At 48.2% G+C, this 7,500-nt stretch overlaps 1 protein-coding gene across 4 annotated transcripts in view; it reads left to right on the top strand.

Moving 5' to 3' along the window:
• Positions 1 to 7,500, top strand: part of pbx1b (pre-B-cell leukemia homeobox 1b) — a 69,763-nt gene that overhangs the window by 46,142 nt on the left and 16,121 nt on the right. The gene's annotated exons all lie outside the window — the stretch shown is intronic.

The raw sequence follows: 7,500 nt of genomic DNA, 5'->3' as shown, positions 1-7,500 counted from the left end.
TGTGGTAAAGTGACTTCATGCCAGTTAAACTGCAAAAGGGAAACGAAGGAGGCGAGGAGGAGGTGGAGGAGGAGGAGGAGGAGGTGGAGGAGGAGGTGGCCTGCTTTTAACAGTTTGAAGTCTGTCGTCCTCCTCCCGGTGTGTGTTGCCTCCTTTTCCATTCCAGTACACTTGCGACTGCATAATGAATTATGCCGATGTTGAATTAGCATGTAGCTGTCGCTTCGACTCTGGAGCCTGCCTCGTGACAGGACCACCGTCGCACAGGCCCGCGCCGAGCCACCATGATTTATTAACTGCTAAAGCCACAATGAAGTGTGCCCACTGAATCACCAATGCAAACAAATAGGACCAGCGCTGTCAGAATAAATCTGCGGCGACAGGCCCAGACCAGCCCAACTCGAAAGGGTTAATTAGGCTAAAGGCTCTCGCTCCTGCCCCCCTTCCCCTACCCTCACCCCCTTGTTCGCATTCTATTTATGAAGGGATGTTTTTGTTTTGATGCCCGTTGTGTATTTTTACATTGCTAGTTTATTTTTATGTCTATTGAACTGTATTTGATGTGTACTGAAAACAATAGGTTATATTCTATTATGGTGTGGATTTTGAACTTGGCTTTGTGTAGATTGAAAATTGAAATTAAGTTCTCCAAATAAAATTCATAGTACTTTATTTAAATATAGTGTATTATTAACTAATTATTTAGGCATATGTAATATTGAGGTATTCGGTATAAATATAAATATATATATATGGACACTGGCATTTCATTCCTGAATTAATTCCTCTAAAAAACTAGGCAGTAGCCTATATATATTTACACACACACACACACACACACACACACAAATACATATATATATATATATATATATATATATATATATATATATATATATATATATATATATATATATATATGTGTGTGTGTAAATAAATATATAGGCTACTGCCTAGTTTTATAGAGGAATTAATTCAGGAATGAAATGCCAGTGTCCATTTTGTGTCCTTGTGGTATTTCCCTCAACCTCTGCAACATGCTTGCTTTGGCGACCAAGGTGTTGCTGTGCTAGCTAGACTGTGCTGTGCACTGACCGGTCTCAAGTGTCAGTTTGGCTGTCTCCCCACTACCCTCCCCCCGCAACCCCTCCGTCACCACCACCTCCACCCTGTGGCCATGTCCCTGGGTGCAGCGCGGTGTCTCGTTACAGCACTGCAATGCAAAAGTGCAGCCAGCCAGTCCAGAGGTGCCAACCAGTGTGAGGGGCCCCCCCATGGTGGCCTGCCCACCTCCTCTCTCTCCATACATCTGACTAACAATGACAGCAATGCCCCCAACATCATTAATTAAACATTAGTTACCCCCCATCCCCCCACCCCCCACCACCACCGCCGCGCGCTCCCCTATCAACGGACCTCTGCTGCTGCTCCGTGGGGCTGCCCATTGGAGCCAGCAGTGTGGCCCGTCTGCATGCCGGAGACATTCAGGAAGGGATTAGGCGGTGTAATGGCTTTTGACAGCCGGGCGTTATCCAGCGCTAATCCGATAGGATGAGATATCTGGACACGCCGTGTTGTGACTCTCCGGGCCAGATATTGTAATGCCATTTAGAGAGACCCGAAAGCACAGCGGAGCCGAGGACCGAGCCGATACTTGGAGCCCGGTTTAGGTCACCTCGCGCCCCACGATGGGGAGGGGGTGGCTACTGATACTCTGCATATGGGTAATACCCAGCAGCTTTGTGGTCGCCTAATGAAGACCCAAGTGAATGCTGTCTGAAATTTCAGACAGAATTCAGAAGTGTGTGTATGTAGAGTAGCCACATAATGCGAAGTCAAAGCCCCCTTTAGCCTGGTGATGGTATTTGTCATGGTGGGTAACTTATTCACTTGGGCTGCCCTAAGCTTGGTGTTTATGCATGCTTATGGCAGGTGTCATGACATGTAGCCCGTGCAGATCCACCATGGGTGGTCAAGCACGGCCAGCTTGAGGTTCTTTAAGTGTGTCGCTGCATATTTGAATGTCATCCTCCACCCTTCGATGTGTGTATGAAGCGAATCTCTCGCTCTTGCCCTCACCCTCTCCTCTCTCAGCTACGCTTCAGTCACTAGGAGAGAGCAGAGGAGAGGAGAGGGATTTGTCTTGTGTCCGTGTTCAATTAGGCACCCTACCCCCACCCCCACCCCCAGCCCCAGCCCTCACTCCCGCACCTCACCCCAGCCCGGGGCTCACGGTTAAGCTGAAACGAGCCGCGTCTCCATTTCAATTAATATTACAGCATTCGAAGGGCGCCCTCTCATAAAGATGGCGGCCATTTTGGATGTTTGGTTAATGGAAAATGCAGAAGGGAGAGAGAGAGACATTTCTGCAGTTCAGGGGAACAAGAGAGGAGCGGAGAAGAGAAGAGAGGAGAGGGAGAACGAGTGGGGGGGAGAGGGGAGAGAGAGAGAGAGAGAGAGGGGGGAGAGAGAGGATGCATAAATCGTCCCTATGCCTGATCCTCCTTCAGAAACACAGCTGGAAATGGAATAAATAGTGGACCGATGAGCGAGCGGCGAGTTAAAGGCATCCGTCCTCCGCTCTTATCTTTATGGGCTTTGTATTAAATATTGATTGGGTTTGTTGAAGGCTGGATGCACAGGGCTTGAGCTTGAATGTTGCATTTGTTTTGATGTGAGTGCGGTTTCGCCCCAGCATAAATGGATGATGTCCACTTTTGAATTTTTCTTTTTTTTGGGAGGGAGGTGTGTGTGTGTGTGTGTGTGTGTGTGTGTGTGTGTGTGTGTGTGTGTGTGGTGGGGGGCAGTTGCTCGATATGACGTGATGACAAAACGAACCATCTGCCCGGCCTTGAGACGCCGCGCCTGACTGTTATGACAGTCCACTCAGCACCAAGAGAAAAGAAAAGAACGAGGAAAGGGAGGAGTAGGGTGGGGGGGGGGGAATTAACGGATCTTATCTTCCATCAAAGCGCGCACTGAGTGGAGGGGGGAGACTGACTGTGTGCTCTCAGTGTGCTGAGAGTAATGCATATCCCTGCGCATGGCTGAGGGGCGTCAAGAGAAATGAAGAAGGAGAGAAGCTGACTTGTCTAGTAGGAATCGATCAGTGGAATTCTTCCACCTCCTCCTCTCTCTAGCGCTCTCTCACCCTCGGCTCTCTCTCACATCACACACACCCTGCCACATCTACCCCCCCACTCTCTCTCTCTCTCTCTCTCCCCTTTTCCCTCTCTTTCTCTTGCTTTGTCATACTGGCAGAGGGAGGCTGGGTCACATCAGCACAGCCATCAGCCATTCTCACTGCCATAGTAACCCCCACACACACACACACACACACACATACACACACATACACACACTACCCCCCCTCCCCTCCCCTCCTCTTTAGCTTTCATATAGCCCAGGATAAAAGGCTGGCTAATCGGTTACCAAGAGGGACTGGCACGCTGGCAACAGGGGAGAGGAATTAGGCCTTGTCTAACAACAAGCCATCTTTGAAATGCCTCCAAGTGGGGGGAAAATAGCTCCAGAGTGAATGGGTGATGCTCTCTGAGAGAGAGAGAGAGAGAGAGAGAGAGAGAGAGAGAAAGAATGTGAGTGTGTGTGAGGGAGAGCGAGAGGAGAGAAGGGAGGTTTGAAATTGCACACGGGTAATTGTTTATCCCTGGGAGCGGGCTTGATGTTGGTCGGCGGGTGGCTAAGTAAGTTCAACAGCCCTCGTTTGACGGGGGAGGGCCGCGCAGACCCAGGGCTGGAAAATATTAGGAGGAATCAATTAGCCCGCCATTACAGAGTGAAGTGGTCCTTACTGAGTCGTGTAATTATGACCCACAGCAAAGCCAATTTTGTGGAAACAGTTTCACCCCTCCCCCAACCCCCCTTCTTTTCGCTTAACTTAATTGTATGCATTTACAATAATCCATTTTTGTGGGTTTAATTGTGCACTCTGGGCTCGGGCTGAGAGATGCACATCTTTGTTTTTCTCTTTTTATTCGATGTGGTCTGCGGCTCCAAATGCATACCAGGCGCTTGTGGCTTGTTTCTGACTGTCCAACAACAAAAAAAAAACCCTCTCCACTTCCTCTCTGGCTAATTCTGCCCCTCACCGCTTGACTTCAGAAAAAAAAGCTGCGGCTATTGTTTCTCAACTAAAATAATAATTGCCAAAATTATGCAGATTAGCCCGAATTAAGCCACTCAGTGCAATCTCATGCAGCTTATATATCAGTTAGTAGAGCAACACATTAAAGCCCAATAAAAATCAATGGGGCCTAAAACCAGTGAAATACGATTACAGTCACAGAGCTGCTGAAAAGGGAAAAAAAGAAAAAAAAACACACACACACACACACACACACACACACACACACACACACACACATCCTGATGGCAGCTGTTCGTCTGGCTAGCTCCGAGAGGATGTTGCAATCAGCTGTCGATGAAGGATGACAGGCCTCTCAAAATGGCACCGTCCTCCTGTCCTGTCTGTTGCATCGCTCCTGTGTGCGTCTCCCCTGTGACAGATGCTCTCGCCCAGGTCATGTGAAACCAGAGGACATAGTGGAGGTTGGCTGAACAGGAAAAACACACACACACACACACACACACACACACTGTCTCTTTCTCTTTCTGTTATGGTTTTGCAAACAGAAATGTAGTCACCCGATCAGACAGAATGGTGGGGGAAAAAAAATCCCTTTGAAGATGACCGGGACATACTTTTGTAAAGGTCATGTTACTAGACTTTTTGTCATTGTCTGATGGAAAGTGTGTGTGATAGGTGTGTTGAGACGGCGCATTTTTCCGTCTCCCGAAGAATGACACGGGTTTCCTCGTGTGTCAGCCTGCCTCGCCAGATGTAGTCATCTTCGGGAGATGAACGTCCACGCTTCACAGACATCTATGTAACGTTGGGCTGAGTTTTGAACCTCTCCCCTATGATCTCTTTAACTGTTGTTTTTCTTAAATGAGCGTATCAGATTCTTCCCTTTTCGCTGTTTTTTTCACCCCCTTCGTCAAGCTCATGGTTCCTCTCGCCAAGCGTTCCTTTTCTCTTTCCCTCCCTCTCTCCTCTTTTTAAAAGACTGATGGTGGAGGTGCTTCAGGCCAAGTAAAATAAACACTGGTAGATGTGAAGCCAGGACTTGGCAGACGTGAATCGAATCGTAGCGTGAACGGGGGGGGGGGGGGGGGCTGTGGGGTTTATGTTCCATTTTCATTTGACAGTCTAGACGTTTTATAACACTGGGAAGAATTCTGCAGGCCTCACTCCTCTGCTCTGGGAGTCAAGGAGAGAGAGAGAGAGAGAGAGAGAGAGATAGAGAGAGAGAGAGAGAGAGAGAGAGAGAGAGAGAGAGAGAGAGAGAGATCAGTTTTTTTTTTTTTTGCATGTGACTACTGCTGTGCGCCATAATTTTTAGTATCAAACGTATGCTTTATCTTCAGGGGTTCTCCACAAGATTAGTGTCCTGTGAATTGACTATGCATCACATGCAATCCTCATTCAATATTCACTTTGTCCACTTAGACCGGGAAGGATGTGCGATGGCGGATTTGTGATGACCTTGCATTTCAATGGCGTTAATCCCTCCTGCTTCACTAGATGCATGAAGGAAAGGGGATTGCTATGGGGTTTTATTTTCGTCAGCGAACGAATAAATATAACTGCTGTCCTTCTAACAAGTTTATAGTTTTTCACTTCAAATAAAGGCCAAGAATGTGTAGCTTGGACCTTGTGGCCTGACAGTGTTTTTTTTTAGTTCGGTTGGATGTGGCCTCTGGTGCTGTAGGCCTTCGCACTCGCTCCACTGCTATTTACGAGGTGGTAACCACAGGGAGAGTGTTACACTCTCGTACGTTGGAGTAGCTCGCGTCACAAAGAGGGCCCGCACCAAACAACAAGAGGAAGGAGGAATGGGAGAGGAAGAAAGAGCTTTAGCAAGACACAGTAACTGCTAACTGTAGCCTCAGCATGACTCGAGTTTATTTAGAGTCTTTAGGTGGGTCAGAGAGGACTCCAATGCCATGTGGTGATTATGTGACCAGGGGAGAAGGGGGGAGAAGGGGGTTATTATTTTTACCCCCTTCTTTTACCCCACCCCCTTTTCACTGGACTGGGGTACCTTATCAGGTCGGCTGAGGAACGGGCTCTAATGAAACAGGATGTTAGTACAGTGGCCTGCTCTGCGGCTCTCCCTGGAGGGAAACCCCAGGCCACTCAATCTACCTCATGCTGGGCCTGCGCCCTGAACTTCTGACCCCTCACACACTCGCCAACAGCCTCCACATTTGCATTTTGACTCTACTCTGAAGGGGGCTCGGGGTGGGAATAGTGTGTGTGTGTGTGTGTGTGTGTGTGTGTGTAGAGGTGCGTTGAGTGTTTTTTGGGGGGCTGGGAGGTGGAGGTATGGGCGGGCTACGTCCAGCAGGACTCTTTCTCATCCCTTTGACACCCCAACGCTCCCCACCCCCCTCCCTGACCGAGCGTCCAAACCCTGAGCAGCAGACTGAGGTTAATGCACCAAGCGCGAGCCATTGTCTTGGGATTAATGAAGTGCTTCCGCGCTTCTTGTTCCCCTTTTGGGTCAGAACAATGGGTGGCATAATAAATGTGAAACACTTGAAATGGCAGAAGCCACTGCAGAGATTTCCAAAGTCTCAAGGTCATATTTTGTGTCATTTTAAGTGTCAAAACTCCTCAGGAAGACGGTTAGGTATCTACACAACTCACCTAAACACACTTTAGATTGATTTTGCAGCTAGGGATAAGGGATGTCAAATGTGCTTGTCATTAGAATGTATGTGGTGTAGTTTTTTTGGGGGGTTTCCACTTAACATTACAAACAAAATATGTTTGTTTTGTGTTAGTACCGGTATGTGTGTTTTTGAGTGGATGTGGTTGTGCACCTGTATTTTTGTTTGTGTTTGTGTGTGACTCTGTGTATTTTGTTTGTGTTTGTGTGTGACTCTGTGTGTTTTGTGTGCGGCTGCTCAAGTGTCTGTGCTCCATTGCTCATCAGCTGAAAATGGAGGGTGGCCTCTGCCTTTGCCTAGAAACATCAAGGGGGACATCTAGTGGCCAAGAGGGGTAAAAGCACAGCAGCCTTTGTCTTCTTCAGCAGCCCTGCTGCCAAACACCTTCACTCAATGGGACAACATAAGTGTCAGTCTGATGCGAAAGAAGTCGCATAGAGTTACCACAGCACTATCATTTACATTATTTACATTCAGCCGTTACTCCTGGCCTCCATGTTAAAAGAACATATCAATGAAAAAGGAGATCTCCGTGCATGAACAATGAAATAGTGCCGCATTAAGAGTCTCTCCATAGGCTTGGCATCTAGCTGAGGTTGGTGACAGACTTTAGCACATGCTCCTGGCAGGGGTGTGTGTGTGTGTGTGTGTGTGTGTGTGTGTGTGTGTGTGTGTGCGTGTGTGTGTGTTGGAGCACACAGTCAGGGGGCCCGCCTGCCTGCCTCGGCTCTCCCCCGTCACGGC

Source organism: Alosa alosa, chromosome 9 (assembly GCF_017589495.1).
Source record: "Alosa alosa isolate M-15738 ecotype Scorff River chromosome 9, AALO_Geno_1.1, whole genome shotgun sequence".
Lineage (NCBI taxonomy): Eukaryota > Metazoa > Chordata > Actinopteri > Clupeiformes > Clupeidae > Alosa > Alosa alosa.
Note: the sequence above shows the minus strand (reverse complement) of the source record. Positions and strands in the feature narration are given on the sequence as shown.